A 17,611-nucleotide genomic window follows, 5' to 3' on the forward strand; every position below is an offset into this window, starting at 1 on the left:
TAGGAACCTATAACCTTTAGTAAAGGGAGAGTATCCGACACACAAAAGTCTTTGAGTTTTGGGGGCACCTTTCTTTCTTTGGGATTTTGGTATGTGTACAAAAGCACTAGCACCAAAACATCTTAAGTAGGATAGGTCAGGTGTTTTCCCATATAACAAGTTATAGGGAATGTTATCTATAGATCTACTATATATGCGATTAGTCAAATGTGTAGCACATTGCAAAGCCTCCCCCCAAAATGCTTGACCAAGCCCTGACTGGGTTAGCAAAGCATCTTTCATGACCTGTAGTACTCCTGCCTTTCTTTCAGCAACAGAATTCTCGGCAGGTGAATATGGATTTGTGGTCCGATGTTGGATTCCTGTCTTTTCAAGCCAGGATTGCATAGCACTGCCCATAAATTCTCCTCCTCTATCGGTTTGTAATTGCGCCACCTTGTAGTTGAATTGGCGCTCTACCATATGAACCCAACCTCTAAATTTCTGAAATGCCTCCTTCTTTTCTTTCAGTAGGTAACAGAATACAAAACGTGAGTAATCATCAATTATCAACAGAAAATATCTGGCCCCTCCTACTGTTGCTTTGAATGGACCTACTATATCTGTATGGACTAATTCAAAAGGTCTTAGTGACTGTCTGTCACTTTTCTTGCTCACTGGGGCTTTACGTGATTTTACTTGTTTGCAAGTATGACAGTCCACATAATTATGGCACTCTTGCAAGTGGATACCATGGGCCAATTCAGCTGTTTTCTGAATATATTTATAATTTAAGTGAGCTAGACGATTATGCCACAGATGTGCACATGCTTTTTGGGTTTCTTTATTTGTGCACAATGCTCTAGCCATCTCAGCCTTTGGAGTGACTTCGAGGACAAAAAGATTGTCTCTCATTGGCACCTTTATACACTTGCCCTCTTTTGTGATATTACATGTTTTCCCTTTAAATTGCACAGTGAACCCGTCCTGCAACAGGCATGACACACTTAATAAACTTTGTTTGAGGGAGGGTACACACAAAGCGTTAGATACTACAGCTTGCAAACCAGGTACATACACTTTACCAGTTCCTTTAACTTTTGCAGAGGCTCCATCAGCCAAGCTCACGTGAGTCCTCTCGGAGGGATTCAAACTGGTGTATCGTGTACCACTGTCAATTAGCCATTGTCCTTCCTCTGGATCCTGTGTTCTCACCACTGCAACTTTGCCTCGTCCTGCAGTCTTCCCACGGCGTTTTGACTCTTTAGACGGGCAGTAGCGCTGAATGTGAGAGGTCGAGCCGCAGCAATAGCATCTCTGTGTTGCATATACGTGCGGTGTCTCTTCCTTCTCCGATGTCCTCGCTGTAGAGGGATGGGCTTTTCCCCTCTTCCCTTCCTGTTTTTGCTCTTGTCGTTTCTCCTCCTCCTCCAGCAATCGGCTGGTGAGATACTGAAGGGTTAATGTGTTCTCTGGAATCGCCTCCAGGGTCAGAGCAAAAACATCCCAGCTGCAATCTAATGAGCCCAGCACAATTAGCACTTTCTGCAGCTCAGGAATGTTTACTCCTACGTCCTCTAAATCTTTGAGTGTTCGCTTCATGAGACGTAGATGTGCTCGTAAATCACCTCCAGGCTCTAATTTCGTGTTGTAGAGGCGTCTGGACAGGCTTATTTTCGAGGCCACAGACTGGTGTGTGTAGATTTCTTTGAGCGTGTCCCAACATTGTTTTGCTGTGGTCAAGCCTCGTATGTGCACAAGCAGTTCATCGTCCATGCTTAAGCCGATATGGGCTTGTGCTCTCTCATCTTTTTGAAGATTTTCTCCCGTTAAGGGGGTGGGTGTTGCTTCTACTACTGACCATAACGACTCCCTCTTCAGTAGCAGACGCATCTTGTGGGACCATGCTGCATAATTTGTCTCGGTGAGGTGACAGACTGGATAAGGAGTAGTCTGTTGAATTATAGCTGGCACCTGGGCTGGTGCTCTCGCTCCTACAGACACCTCTGGTCCATCGTCTGTATCCGACATTCTGTCGCTGTTTTCTCACCAAAGCCACTTACTGTTCTCAACAGCTTTTCTCTTGTTGTTTGCAGCGTTCAGAAGCGTAGGCTGGACCATAACCTGTTGTGTTTTGGATGTAAGAGTTATGCCTTTTCAGCAAAGGTTCCAGCAGAAAGATGCACAACAAGCAAAGCAAGTCTTCTTCAGAGGCACTTTAAACAAAATAAAGAAAATAGCAGCAGACGTGCACTCCTACACACCCATCCTAACCCACATCAACTGTGCTGGCGTTTTTCCTTATATACAGGACCGAGACGCCTATTTACATAATTTCTGATGAGCTGCAGCTGTAGTGAGCTACAGCTGCCTTCCAAGAATGGCTTCCAGAAGCTCAGGGAACAAATGCAGGTTTCACCAGACCACAACAGATTCCTCTTCAAAGGAATATGTCATCCTTTTAACTCTTCTGTTTTCTGATTTCTTGGATTTCCTGGAAGAATTCTCTCTTTTTTCTCTTTTTGTTGTCTTCCTCTATTTTTTTTTTGCACGTTACAGTAGTTCTCTAATAGTAAAAAGTTCAAAAGAATGATGGAAGAAACAGCTAAAACTGTAAAGACAAGAAGCTCCTGCTACAGATTTTTCAGTTTTTTTCTAAAATATTCTCTGTTTTATTTCTAGTTGTAATGGTATATTTTGAAACAAAACTAGTTCAGTTGTTAAGTCATGTCCGACTCTTCGTGACCCCATGGACCAGAGCACGCCAGGCCCTCCTATCTTCCACTGCCTCCTGGAGTTTGGTCAAATTTATGTTGGTACCTTTGATAACATTGTCTAACCATCTCATCTTCTGTCGTCCCCTTCTCCTCCCAACATCAGGTTCTTTTCGAGGGAGATTTCTCATAAGATGGCCAAAGGATTGAAGCCTCAGCTTCAGGATCTGTCCTTCCATCAAGCACTCAGGCTTGATTTCTTTCAAGGTTTGTTCTCTTTGCAGTCCAGGAGACTCTCAAAACTCTCCTCCAGCAAAACAATTCAAAAGTATCTATTCTTTGGCGGTCAGCCTTCATTATGGTCCAGCTTTCACTTCCGTACATCACTACAGGAGAAACCATAATTTTGACTATGTGGACCTTTGTCGGCAGGATGATGTCTCTGCTTTTTAAGATGCTGTCTAGGTTTGTCATCGCTTTCCTCCCAAGAAGCAGGCATCTTTGAATTTCGTGGCTGCTGTCTCCATCTGCAGGGTGATCATGGAGCCCAAGAAAGTAAAATCTGTCATTACCTCCATATCTTCCCCTTCAGTTTGCCAGGAGTGATGGGACCAGTGGCCATTTTACTTTCTTGGGCTCCATGATAACTGCAAGTGGTGATAGCAGCCATGAAATTAAAAGACACCTGCTTCTCGGGAGGAAAACTGTGACAAACCTTGACAGCATCTTAAAAAGCAGAGTTATCACCTTGCCAACAAAAGTCAGCATAGTCAAAGCTATGGTTTTTCCTGTAGTGATGTAAGGAAGTGAGAGCTGTCTTGTTACACCTTGGTCTACATTCTTTTCTGTTTCCATCTTCATATTCTGAGGGGACGGCTCACTCCCTTCTATTTGCTCTACATCATTTACTCCTTTACAGGGGAGAAAGCCTTTTCTGTAATCTCTGAATCAGGACTGAGGTTTGGAATCTAATACCCAAGATTTCATTGCCAAACTGATTGCCCCCCCCCCAGGTTTACCATACACAACAATAGAGGAAAAATGTAGTGCAGTTTATTTTGCCTGTTGAGTTGTGTTTCCATATAATGTAAAATTACAATGAAATATCACAAAACAGATGTGAATTAAGCAAATGAGAAAAACAATATATTGTAAAATAGATGTTTTTGCAGAATGTTATAAAAGGACTAAAGGATGAAAGTGACTTTAAGCAGTTCATTTAATGATAAAAACTGTATTGGCAAGGTTCCTTTGGCACATACGACATATACAGTGGTGCATCGCTTAGCAATGTTAATCCGTTCCGGAAAAACGTTGCTAAGCAATAACATTGCTAAACTAAATTAAAAAGCCCATAGAAGCGCATTAAAACGCGATTAATGCGTTCCTATGGGCTTAAAAACTCACCTTTAAGCGAAAATCCTCCATAGTGTGGCCATTTTCGCTTCCTCTTAAGCGAGGAAAAACAGCAGGCGGCCATTTTTGTTTTCCTGGTGGCCATTTGAAACTGCCGATCAGCTGTTTAAAAAGGGTCACTTTGCCATGATTGCTTCCCTGCAGTCATCGCAAAGCGGAAAAACCCCATAGAGACCATCGCTAAGTGATTTCATCGCTATACGGAGCGATCGCTATGCGAGACACCACTGTATATACAAACACATAGAGCAGACCTCCTTATTATTAAACAGCATCTGAGTGTATCAGCCAAAGTCCAAAACGTCAGATTGTTCTTATGAACCAGGCCTGTTTAGTAGCAACCCACTGAGTTCTGAAAAACACACAAGGTTCGTTCTGGTATTTCCAGATGGTGTCAAAATAGAAGGGTTCAGATTTGAAGCAGATCAATAGAGGAGAGGGAACCCCTCTCTGGAGGTTGAAGAAGAAGGGAAAATACCAGCAACATGGACTGAAGCGACAATTTCTCTTATACATAAGGAAAACATGGAAGGTAAAGAAATACAGAACTATAGGCTGATTTCATTGTTGAATGTGGACTACAAAATATATGCGACTATCTTGGCAACTAGATTGAAAAGAATTTTAATCCACTTGATACACCAAGATCAATCTGGGTTCCTACTAAAAAGGCAGATGAAGAATAATATAAGGATAGTTCTAAATTCCTTGGAATATTACGAAGCAGCCCCGGAGACAGATCAGTAGAGGAGAGGGAACCCCTCTCTGGAGGTGCGAAGGTGCCGTGTCCACACTCCACCCACTCGATCTACAACAAAAGTTTTGTGTTGATGATTATAAGCTCAGAAGTCTGATTGTTCAGGTTTGATCATTGGTTTGGATGCATCTAGTAAATCCTACTCCAGTGTGACTTAGTCCAGTGGAGTACACCTGTTGAATCAGTGGGGATTTATTTATTTATTTATTTATTTATTTATTTATTTATTTATTTATTTATTTATTTATTTATTTATTTATATCCCACCTATCTAGTCAATTGTGACCACTCTAGGCGGCTGATGACACAACTCAGTTGTAGTCCTTTGTTACCAGTTAATCAACCTTTTCTTTTATTCTACAGGGAAAGTTTCAGTCGAAAAATATAAACTCTTTTAACCATTAAAAATTGCATTGTATATTACTGACATGTTTTATAACTGAAAGAATATATTTCACATAGCCCTGGCAAATTATTCCTTTGAGAAAAATCTCAAATTCCTATAAGGGTCTTTTACCCATAGAATCATGCCGGCATAAAGGACATGACTTGTAGGTCTTTATCTTCAATTTCATTCCCATTAAACAATCCCCATCTTCTTCTTCACATAACTCCACTAAACTGATGCTAACATTAAGCTGCTTTTAATTTTCTCCTGGATACATATAAAATTGAGAAATATCTAGCCTAGACAGACACTCTTACTTTTCTATGTCAAGTAATGTTTCTCCGTAGTGAGATATGTGTCTGTGCTGCACTCGTCCATGTTTTCTTTTTCCTTTTTTTAATTTATTTTTTTAGTTTTTATTTATCTAAAACATAAACATAAAATACACAAAACGAAATACAATATAACTGTGTTCCCCACCACCGTAGATGAGACCTCTTGCTATAATCTTCTTCGTCCATTCATCTTCTTCCTCTTCTTTTATTGTTCTCTTCTCCAGAACTGCATTGATTCTTGATTTGGAGCTTTCCCCTTTTCTCTTGCTAATGCATATTCCAAGAATCTGCCCCATATTTCATAAAAACTATTCTTTTTCAACTCTCCTTTCTTAACCTTTAAATTACAAGTTAATTTATAATATAGAGCTATATTCCATATTTCACTATACCATTCATCCATTTGAAATTCAAATTTTGATTTCCATTGCCTAGTTATTATTAATCTCGTTGCTGTTAATAAATTAGTTATCAATTCTTTAATCATCTTATATCCACATTCTCAAATATTGATAACAAAGTGATCTCAGGATTCAGTTCTATGTCTTTTCCATATATCTCATTTAATTCTTTAAAAATTTGTTTCCAAAATCTTTGTACTTTTTCACATTCCCACCACATATGAAAGTACGTACCAATTTCCTTCTCACATTTCCAACAGACATTCAGATAACTAACATTAATTTTATTTAATTTTGTTAGTGTTAAATATTATCTTAAACACAGTTTTCACTGACATAAATCTTAGAACCCTCATATTCCACATCTTCCTCCATTCTTCCTCGTTTATCCTTTTTCCAAGGTCTTGTTCCCACACTAGCTTCACCCCTTCTTTATCATTTTCTACTTTTTCTAAATTGAGCAGGAATCCGTAAATTTTACTCACTGTGCCCTTTACTGAATCCGTCATCTGAATGTCTTCATATGATAATAGAAATTGTTCGTACTTCGTGTATTCTCTACCTTTGTTATATTTCTTTACCCATTCATTAGTCCATTTTTCTAATTGTTAATAGTTGAACCAATCAAATATTCTTACTCTGAAGAATTTGTTTCATTTGCTCTATTGATCTCATTTTGTTCAACCAATCTTTTAATCTAATCACTTTTTTTCTTTAAATAATTTTGCATATTGACAGGAAAGTTCTCTATTTCTGTCACTAATCCAAATGGAGAGTTAGATGAGCATAAATTATTTCTATATTTATACCATATATTTAACATTGTCTTTAAGAACGAATTTTTAATTTCACTTATTTTATACTTCTTGACCATACCAAATAAATATTTTTCAATATCTACCTGTATTTCTGATTATTCCATTTTCCACCAAATTAACATTTCTAGGTTATATATAATTTCTCCAATAAACCTCAACTGATTAGCCCAATAATAATTTTTTATATTTGGTAAACGTATACCACCCTTTTTTGTTGATCTATACAAATATTTTTTATTTATTCTGGCTCTCTTCCCTTCATTACAGTATTTGTTAATCATTCCTTGCCAAAATTTCAAATCTTCCTCTGTTAACTGTACTGGTAACATTCTAAAAAGAAAATTTTTGGTAAGATTTTCATTTTTATCAATGCGATCCTTCCAAACCAAGAGAGTTTGAAATTATTATATTCCTGTAATTTATTTTTAATTACTTCCTTTAATTTATTATCATTATATTTCTTCATTTTTGTATGTTTTTGTAAATCTATACCTAAATATTTGACTGATTTGCATATCCTAAAATCATATTTCTCAGCAAACATATCTTGTCCAAATTTATTATGATTAAACAACATTAGTTCAGATTTTTGCCAATTTACACATAATCGTTATTTTTCTAAATATTTCCAAATGAATTTTAATTCTATCTATACTTTCTAATGGGTTTATCACTGTCAATAAGGACTCATCAGCAAATAAATTAATCTTTATTTTATTATTTTCACCCATACCTTTTATTGTGTCATCACTTCTTATTACGTTTGCTAACATTTCAATAATCAAACAAAACAACTGGAGAAAGAGGGCAACCTTGTCTAGTGCCTCGGCCTAAAGCTATCTGTTCTTATCTAATGGTGAGATACTTGCCTTTAATTTATCTTTTTCTATATTATATATAATGTTCAAGACTCTCCTATTAAATTTTCCATTTGTCTTCCCTTTATAAACCCATTCTGATCCTCTTTAATATATCTTATGATAAACTTGTTCATTCTGTTCACAAGTATTGCTGTAAATATCTTTGCTTCTTGGTTTAATAATGAAATGGGTCTATATGAACTTGGGTCTGTTAAATCTTTATTGGGTTTTGGAAGAAGAGTCATCAATGAATGTTTCCAAGAGTCTGGTATTTTTCTCCTTCCAATATCTCATTATAAAGCTTTTTAAACTTAGGAATCAGTATTGATTTAAAAGTTTTATAATATTCTGGTCCCATTCCATCAAAACCTGGAGTTTTACCATTTTTTAATTTATTAATCATCTGTATAATTTCTTCATCCTTTATTTCGTTTTCTAATTCTCTATTATCATTCTCTAATAGTTTATTCTTAACATTTTTTTTGATATACTATATCTTATTTGGATACACTGTTCCCTTTATATAAATTTTGATAGAATTCCTGTAATATCTTTAATTTTTCTTTCATTAGACTACAATTCTTTCCTGTTTCATCTTTAATCACTCCAATTGTATTTTTTGATCTTTTAGTTTGTACTATTCTAGCTAAAAGCTTTGAATTTTTATTACTAAATTCTCTTTGCATATATCAAGTCCCTCGGGACCCTTTCTAACCCCACTTTATAATTCCTTTCTTTTAGCTTGAATCTCTCGTAATTTTTTATTATCCCTATCTATAAAATATTTACTTTCTAGATCTTTTAATTATTTTTCTATTTTTCTTATATTTTCTTCTCTTTATTTTTTTATTTTACAGGATTCTCTTATAATAGCAATTCCTCTCATAACAGCTTTCATTATGTCCCATAACACTCCTATTTTATTCCCACCTGCTTCATTAATTGACTATATTTCCAACCATTCTTTCTTAACTCTATCCAATACATCTGGATACTGAAAAATATTGGAGTCTATTCTCCATCTCTTAGCTTCTCTATAGTCCTTCTTTACTTCCATCTCCATCATCATCAACGCATGATCTGTTATCTTTATCACATTAATATTTGTATCTACTAATTTTGAAATTAAATCTTGCGATATGAACATAAAATTATCCTTGAATAACTACTATATACAGAAGAGTAATACAGTGGTACCTCGAATAGCGAGTGCCTCTATTAACGAAGAAACCGAATAGCGATGTGGTTTTCGGGGCATTTTTTCACCTTAATTAGCGATTTTTCTTATGGGTGATTTTTGAATAGGGATCTTTGGGACCGCGCTTCGAATAGCGAGCCCGTTTTAGGTCCCCTGTTTTCGATTAGCGAGTTTTTAAACAGCCCCACGATCGCTATTTTTAAAAGGGTTTAAAGTTAAGGTTTAGGGTTTGAAATGTTTGAGATCGTAAAGTGCACTTAATAAAACCTTTGTTAACCCAATTTGACTGTGTTCTGACTCTTTTTTAATTTGTTGTGGAATTTTTCCCCCATTGAGATGCACTGAATAGGTTTCAATACATTTCTTTTTTTTTTTCAAAACATTTTTGACATAAGGGATGACAGAAAGGAAAAAAAGAATTGGAATTGATGAGGAAGAGGGGAAACAATAACATACTTTCATCCATTCTATTCGTTCGTTTAGTCGTTTGGTCGTGTCTGACTCTTCGTGACCCCATGGACCAGAGCACGCCAGGCCCTCCTGTCTTCCACTGCCTCCCAGAGATGTGACAAATTCATGTTGGTTGATTCGCAGACATTATCCAGCCATCTCATCCTCGGTCGTCCCCTTCTCCTCTTGCCGTCACACTTTCCTAACATCAGGGTCTTTTCCAAGAAGTCTTTTCTTCTCATGAGATGGCCAAAGTACTGGAGCCTCAGCTTCAGGATCTGTCCTTCCAGTGAGCACTCAGGGTTGATTTCCTTTAGAATTGATAGGTTTGTTCTCCTTGCAGTCCAGGGGATTCTCAAGAGCCTCCTCCAGCACCACAATTCAAAGGCATCAAGTCTTCGGCGGTCTGCTTTCTTTATGGTTCAGCTCCCACTGCCATACATCACAACAGGACAAACCATAGCTTTGACTATTTGGACTTTTGTTGGCAAGGTGATGTCTCTGCTTTTTAAGATGCTGTCTAGGTTAGTCATCGCTTTCATCCCAAGAAGCAGGCGTTTTTTAATTTCGTGGCTGCTGTCTCCATCTGCAGTGATCATGGAACCCAGGAAAATAAAATCTGTCACTGCCTCCATATCTTCCCCTTCTATTTCCCAGGAGGTGGTAGGACCAGTGGCCATGATCTTAGTTTTTTTGATGTTGAGTTTCAGACCGTTTTTTGCACTCTCGTCTTTCACCCTCATTACAAGGTTCTTAAGTTCCTCCTCACTTTCCGCCATCAGAGTGGTATCATCTGCATATCGGAGGTTGTTGATATTTCTTCCTGCAGTCTTAATTCCGGCTTGGCATTCCTCCAGTCCAGCCTTCTGCATGATGTATTCTGCATATAAGTTAAATAAGCAGGGTGACAATATACAGCCGTGTCGTACTCCTTTCCCAATTTTGAACCAATCCGTTGTTCCATATCCAGTTCTAACTGTTGCTTCCTGTCCCACAAATAGGTTTCTCAGGAGATGGATAAGGTGGTCAGGCACACCCATTTCTTTTAGGACTTGCCATAGTTTGCTGTGGTCCACACAGTCAAAGGCTTTTGCATAGTCAATGAAGCAGAAGTAGATGTTTTTCTGGAACTCTCTGGCTTTCTCCATAATCCAGCGCAAGTTAGCAATTTGGTCTCTAGATCCTCTGCCCCTTTGGAATCCAGCTTCTGGGAGTTTTCGGTCCATATACTGTTGAAGCCTACCTTGGAGGATTTTGAGCATAACCTTACTAGCGTGTGAAATGAGTGCAATTGTATGGTAATTGGAGCATTTTTTGGTACTGCCTTTCTTTGGGATTGGGATGTAGACTGATCTTTTCCAATCCTCTGGCCACTGTTGGGTTTTCCAAACTTGCTGGCATATTGAATGTAGCACCTTAACAGCATCATCTTTCAAGATTTTAAATAGTTCAACTGGAATGCCATCACCTCCACTGGCCTTGTTGTTAGCCAGGCTTTCTAAGGCCCACTTGACTTTACTCTCCAGGATGTCTGGCTCAGGGTCAGCAACTACATTGTCTGGGTTGTCCGGGATATCCAAATCTTTCTGATATAATTCCTCTGTGTATTCTTGCCACCTCTTCTTGACGTCTTCTGCTTCTGTTAGGTCCCTCCCATTTTTGTCCTTTATCATGTTCAGCTTTGCGCAAAATGTTCCTCTAATATCTCCAATTTTCCTGCACAGATCTCTGGTTTTTCCTTTTCTGTTATTTTCCTCTATTTCTTTGCATTGTTCATTTAAGAAGGCCCTCTTGTCTCTCCTTGCTATTCTTTGGAAGTCTGCATTCAATTTTCTGTAGCTTTCCCTATCTCCCTTGCATTTTGCTTCCCTTCTCCTCTCTGCTATTTCTAAGGCCTTGTTGGACAGCCACTTTGCTTTCTTGCATTTCCTTTTCTTTGGGATGGTTTTCGTTGCTGCCTCCTGGACAATGTTACGAGCCTCTATCCAAAGTTCTTCAGGCACTCTGTCCACCAAATCTAGTTCCTTAAATCTGTTCTTTACTTCCACTGTGTATTCATAAGGGATTTGGTTTAGATTATACCTGAGTGGCCCAGTGGTTTTTCCTACTCTCTTCAGTTTAAGCTTGAATTTTGCTATGAGAAGCTGATGATCAGAGCCGCAGTCAGCTCCAGGTCTTGTTTTTGCTGACTGTATAGAGCTTCTCCATCTTTGGCTGCAGAGAATATAATCAATCTGATTTCGATATTGCCCATCTGGTGATTTCCATGTATAGAGTCGCCTCTTGTGTTGTTGGAAAAGAGTATTTGTGATGCCCAGCTTATTCTCTTGACAAAACTCTATTAGCCTTTGCCCTGCTTCGTTCTGAACTCCACGGCCAAACTTCCCTGTTGCTCCTTTTATCTCTTGGCTCCCTACTTTAGCATTCCAGTCCCCTAGAGTGAGAAGAACATCTTTCTTTATGTCAGTTCTAGAAGGTGTTGTAAATCTTCATGAAATTGTTCAATTTCAGTCTCCTCAGCAATGGTGCTTGGTGCATAAACTTGGATTATTGTGATGTTGAAAGGTCTGCCTTGGATTCGTATTGACATCATTCTATCATTTTTGAGATTGTATCCCATTACAGCTTTTCCCACTCTTTTGTTGACTATGAGGGCTACTCCATTCCTTCTATGGGATTCTTGCCCACAATAGTAGATATGATAATCATCTGAGCTGAAATTGCCCATTCCTGTCCATTTTAGTTCACTGATGCCCAGGATGTCCTTGTTTATTCTTGCCATCTCCTGCTTGACCACATCCAGCTTCCCAAGGTTCATAGATCTTACATTCCAGGTTCCTATGCAGTATTTTTCTTTGCAGCATTGGACTTTCCTTTCACTTCCAGGCATGTCCACAGCTGAGCGTCCTTTCGGCTTTGGCCCATCCACTTCATTAGCTCTGGAGCTACTTGTACTTGTCCTCTGCTCTTCCTCAGTAGCATGTTGGACGCCTTCCGACCTGAGGGGCCCATCTTCCAGCGTCATGTCTTTTAGCCTTTTGTTTCTGATCATGGGGCGTTCTTGGCAAAGATACTGGAGTCGCATTGCCATTTCCTACTCCAGGTGGATTGCGTTTATTCGGAACTCTCCACTATGTCCTGTCCGTCTTGGGTGTCCCTGCACAGCATAGCCCATAGCTTCTCTGAGTTACTCAAGCCCCTTCACCACGGCAAGGCAGCAATCCATTCTATACCTATTGCCATATCAAGATTTTAAGTTATTCTGTTTACTCTTTTCTGCCTTCTAGATTGCGTTCTCATTTCAATATATGCTATTTACAAGCTGCCTGTTAATTCAGTCCACTTGTTAAATTGATCCCATCTTTCTGTTGCCTTTTGCAAGGGATAGTCCTTCATGACTTCTGATAGAATGTCCATTTCAGCTATTTCCCGTATCTTTTCAATAAGATCTTCTCATTTCAGTACCGTTGGTCTTTTCCAATTTTTAGATATAGAATTCTGGCTGCCTAACTATGTATATAACTATATATTCCTTTGACTTATCTATATTTTCAGGTATCATACTCAATAAAAACAATTCTTGGGTTAATGGCTCCTTACAGAGCAATATTTGTTCCAACATAACATGTACTCTTTTCCAATATTGTTTCGCTACTCCACATGACCACCACATATGATAATAGCTTCCCATTTGTGTTTCACATTTCCAACACTTCTTTGATACATCTGTATACATCTTTGACAATTTTTCTGGGGTCATGTGCCACCTATAAAACATCTCATATATATTCTCTTTAAGGTTCACCAATCTTGTAAGCTTTATGTTATTTTGCCATATTTTCAGCCATTGATCAATATCAATATTATCCCCTATATTTTGTGCCCATTTAATCATAAATTCCTTAACCATTTCATCCTGCATTTTAATTTCCAACATATAATTATACATTTTCTTAACAATTTGTTCTTTTGAACCTAACAAAAGTTTATCAAAAATCGTTTGCTGTGAGTAGAAACCTTCTATTTTATCTTTTGTATATCTAGATTCTAACTGTGCTCTAGGCTGCCAATATATACATCCTGTGACTCTAGCTCTTCTTTAGACTTTAGTTCGCCATCCTTTTTAAATAGATCTTGATATCTTAAAAAGTTTGCTTTTGTCATAAGATTAGGTTGAGTAAAGGCCTCTAACGGTGACACCCATACAGGTATTTTGTAATAAATTTGTTTTATAATTTTTCTCCACATTCCCAGTAAAGCTCTTCTTATCATGTGTGAATTGAAATTCTTTTGTTCTTTATCCTTTTTATACCATAAATAAGCATGCCAACCTAATTGCAAATCATGTCCTTCCAAGCTGAGTAATCTATTGTTTTCTAGAGTCATCCATTCTTTTATCCAATCTAAAATACAAGATCTATAATACAGAACCCAATCTGGAAGACCAAGGCCACCCCTCTGCTTAGCATCTTGCATTGCCTTAATTTTAATTCTTGGTTTTTTTCCCTTGCCATATAAATCTCATGGTTATCCTATTAAATTCTTTAAAAAAGGACTGTTTTAGTATAATAGGAATTGACTGAAATAAAAATAAGATTTTTGGCAGGATGCTCATTTTGATCATCGCAATTCTCCCCAGCAACGATAATTGTAATTTGTCCCATTTCTCCAAATTGTTCTGTATCTCCTTCATTAGTTTCATGTAGTTATCTTTAAACAATGTGCTTGTCTTCTTTGTAATTTGTATTCCTAGATAGCAATTTTCTTTTCCTCTTGGAAGTTCATCTTCTCTATTAACTCCTGTCATTCTTGTTCTCTCATGTTTTTAGTAAGTATTTTGGTCTTCTTTTGATTTATTCTCATACCTGCCATGTCACCAAAGTTTTTTAACGTTGCCATCTTTACTGGTCTTTGACCGTAATAAAGTATACCTACCTAACGTTGCCATCAAGGCTGCTATTGAATACAGTGGATCTTCCAGTATAATGACTAAATCATCTGCAAAAGCCTGCAGTTTATAGACTTGGCCTTTTACTTTCAGTCCTTTCAATTCCATTTTATCTCTAATTTGTTCATTTAGTATTTCTAGAGTCAAAATAAATAAGAGTGGGGACAGTGGACACCCCTGTCTAGTACCTTTCTGTATTTGGATTTCTTTTGATAACTCGCCGTTAATTCTCACTTTTGCCTTTTGCTCAATATATATTGCTTTCATTAATTTCATAAATCTTTCTCCAACCTGCAGTGTTCCCAATGTATATATCAAAAAATTCCAATCAAGATTATCAAAGGCTTTCTCTGCATCCAAGAATATCATGGCCATCTGTTTCTCTGGGTGTGCTTCATAATATTCCAAGGAATTTAGAACTATCCTTATATTATTCTTCATCTGCCTTTTTGGTAGGAACTCAGATTGATCTTGATGTATCAAGTGGATTAAAATTCTTTTCAATCCAATTGCCAAGATGGTCGCATATATTTTGTAGTCCACATTCGACAATGAAATCGGCCTATAATTTTGTATTTCTTTACCTTCCGTGTTTTCCTTATGTATAAGAGAAATTGTCGCTTCAGTCCATGTTGCTGGTATTTTCCCTTCTTCTTTGACACGTTCTAGCAGCTTCTTGAATGGCTGGAGTAGCACCTCTTCCAGTTCTTTGTAATACTCCGCTGATAGCCCATCTGGGCCTGGTGCTTTCCCATTTTTTTTGTTTTGTTTTTTAAGGGCTTCTATAATTTCTGCATGTGTTATATGCTCATTTAAGGACTGAATTTGTTCTTTAGTCAATTTCATTTTGTTGTGCTTTAATATATATTCTTCTTGGGCGGTTTCAATGCATTTCAATTGGGGAACCGCGTTTTGAATAGCGAGGTTTCCTACGGAGATTTTCTATTCGCGACGGCAATTTGTTCCTATTTGAATGGATTAGCCAGCTTTCAATGTATTTCAATGGGAAACCGCGTTTTGAATAGCGGTGAATTTGAATAGCAAGGTTTTTTTCGGAACCCATTAACCTCGCTATTCGAGGCACCACTGTATGTAAACTTTCTTTCATCCCCCGTCAGTTCTCTCCATATGTCTCTTAAATCCATAGTTTTTAGCATCTTGCTCAAGACTGTACTTCTTTTGTTCAACTCATCTTTTTTACATACTGATTTATCCTTTACCTTATCCAGGACCATGTTGAAATCTCTTGCCATAATCACATATCCCTTTCTAACTTTCTCCATCTCTTTAAATACAATTTTATAAAATTCTCCTTGATTCATATTCGGTGCATAGACATGTACTAATGTATAATCTTCCTCCCCCATTTGACCTTGAATTGTCAAATATCTACCATTACTATCTTTTATTACTTCTTTTACTGTAAATTCACAATGTTTAGATATTAATATTGCTACCCCTTTAGATTTAGAAGTCCCAAATCCTTTTTCATAAATGCTTATATTTTGTAATTTCAACTCATTAACTCCAACTTTCAATTGATGTGTCTCTTGTAGATAATGTCAACCTTGTTTTTCTTCAGTAGTGATTCTATTATTTTTGTTACAGTCCCTAGGCCTTTCACGTTTAAAGTAGCTACCCTTATGTTTTTCCCCATATCCATTCCATATTCGATCTTTTGTTTGGTCCCGTTGTGTACCCCACAAAGCAAAAAAGACAAAAACACTTTAAAAAAACAAATTCACCTACTCTTCTAACTAATCTTCTATCCCTAATTTCCCTCTCCACATTTAAACTCTTTTCCACCCTCCCATTTCCCCGTGCCTCACTAAAGTTTGATGCGAGCGCTGGGAGGGGGTAGATGCCACCCACACCAGTCTGGGTCCCAGCAAAATTCTCATCCTATTTCACCCTACCCTATATATATTTCTCTTTGGAGGATAGAGAAAATTTTATATATATAAAATATTCTCCAATCCTTTAATGCCTTCCCTTATTATTCTTAACCATTATCTTTTCATCTTCTTTCTCCAACCCCCAAAGTGAAAAAAGAAAAAAAAACCATCAGGAAAAAAAAGAGAATAAGAATCTTAAAAAATAAAAACCATGAATCAATTGCCATGTTAAAAAAAAAGGCAGAGAAAAGGGGGGAAAACAACAACACCGCCACACCGGTGGGGAGAGGGAGGAAAAAGCCCTCCAGGAAAACAAAAAAAGAAAGGAAGACCTAAAAAGTAAAAACCGCAGGCCATTTACCATGTTAAAAAAATGAAGAAGAAAAAAACCCACCCATGGGAGGAAAAAAGCCCACCAGGAAAACAAGCAAAAGAGAAAAAAAAACATAGGTCAATTACCATGTTTAAAAAAGGTGGAAGGGAGGAATCATCAGATGTCCAATCACCTCCATTTGTTTCTTCCATTCAGAGTATCTTCTCTTTCAAACCACCATTCATTGCAGGTCTACTTGCTTGCACCTTGGTCACTTTGATCTTCGTGCCAGAACTCCCACGCCATCATCAGATTCTTGCCATCTTCAAAAGAGCAGATTTTGTGTAAGACTCCATCCTTCCATATTTTTAGAAAGATAGGATGGACCCCAGTTGTATTTCTTTCCATTCTTAATTAGGATTTATGTAATGGGTTTTATCGTTTTCCTCCACTGTATAGATTCATTACTTAAACCTGGTAAATCTGAACTGGATTTGATCTATAGACTAGCAATTCTGGCTTTTCTTTGATGACCTTAAGAAATTGCTCTTTCTTAACATAGTTGAAAAATTTCAGTATTATAGGTGTCGGTCTCATGCTTCTGGGATTCCCAACAAAATGTATTCTCTCTATATCTTCTTCTGTCAGATGTTGGGAATTTATAATAGAATTAATCCAGTCCACCACTTCCTGCTTAAGATCTGTTCCTTTCTTATGTTCAAAATTCATTATTTTGATGTTATTATATTTTCAAGGTAAATAATTTTTCTTCTCAAATCATCTATTTTCTGATTTTTTTTTGTTTCCCCCTTTTTTGTTTCTTCCAATTGTTGTACTCTGGCCTCCGTTTTCTCTAGGCATGCCTTAATATCTGCCACTTCTCCCTGTAGTGTTTTAACATCCTTTCTCAACTGCTGATTCTCTTTTATCAAAAAGTCTATTTTGGAAAGGACCTGTTCCATTTTTTGTCCATCTTACTCTCCAGCCCCTTTAAGCCCACAGTTATATCAGAGAGTTGTTTTTCCATGCTAATTTTAATAAGACTGGTCAGAGAGGTATCCCCTCCCTCCTCTTTTCCAACAGCTTCCCAAATCTTCTCTCCAGAAGGGTCTTTAGGGGAGGGTGGCTATTCCTCTTCC

The 17,611-nt window shown here is 37.5% G+C and overlaps 1 protein-coding gene across 2 annotated transcripts in view; it reads left to right on the forward strand.

The window, feature by feature from the left end:
- Nucleotides 1-17,611, forward strand: part of LOC110070859 (uncharacterized) — a 36,546-nt gene that overhangs the window by 4,760 nt on the left and 14,175 nt on the right. The gene's annotated exons all lie outside the window — the stretch shown is intronic.

This window comes from Pogona vitticeps, chromosome 2 (assembly GCF_051106095.1).
Source record: "Pogona vitticeps strain Pit_001003342236 chromosome 2, PviZW2.1, whole genome shotgun sequence".
In the NCBI taxonomy this organism is placed as follows: Eukaryota; Metazoa; Chordata; class Lepidosauria; order Squamata; family Agamidae; genus Pogona; species Pogona vitticeps.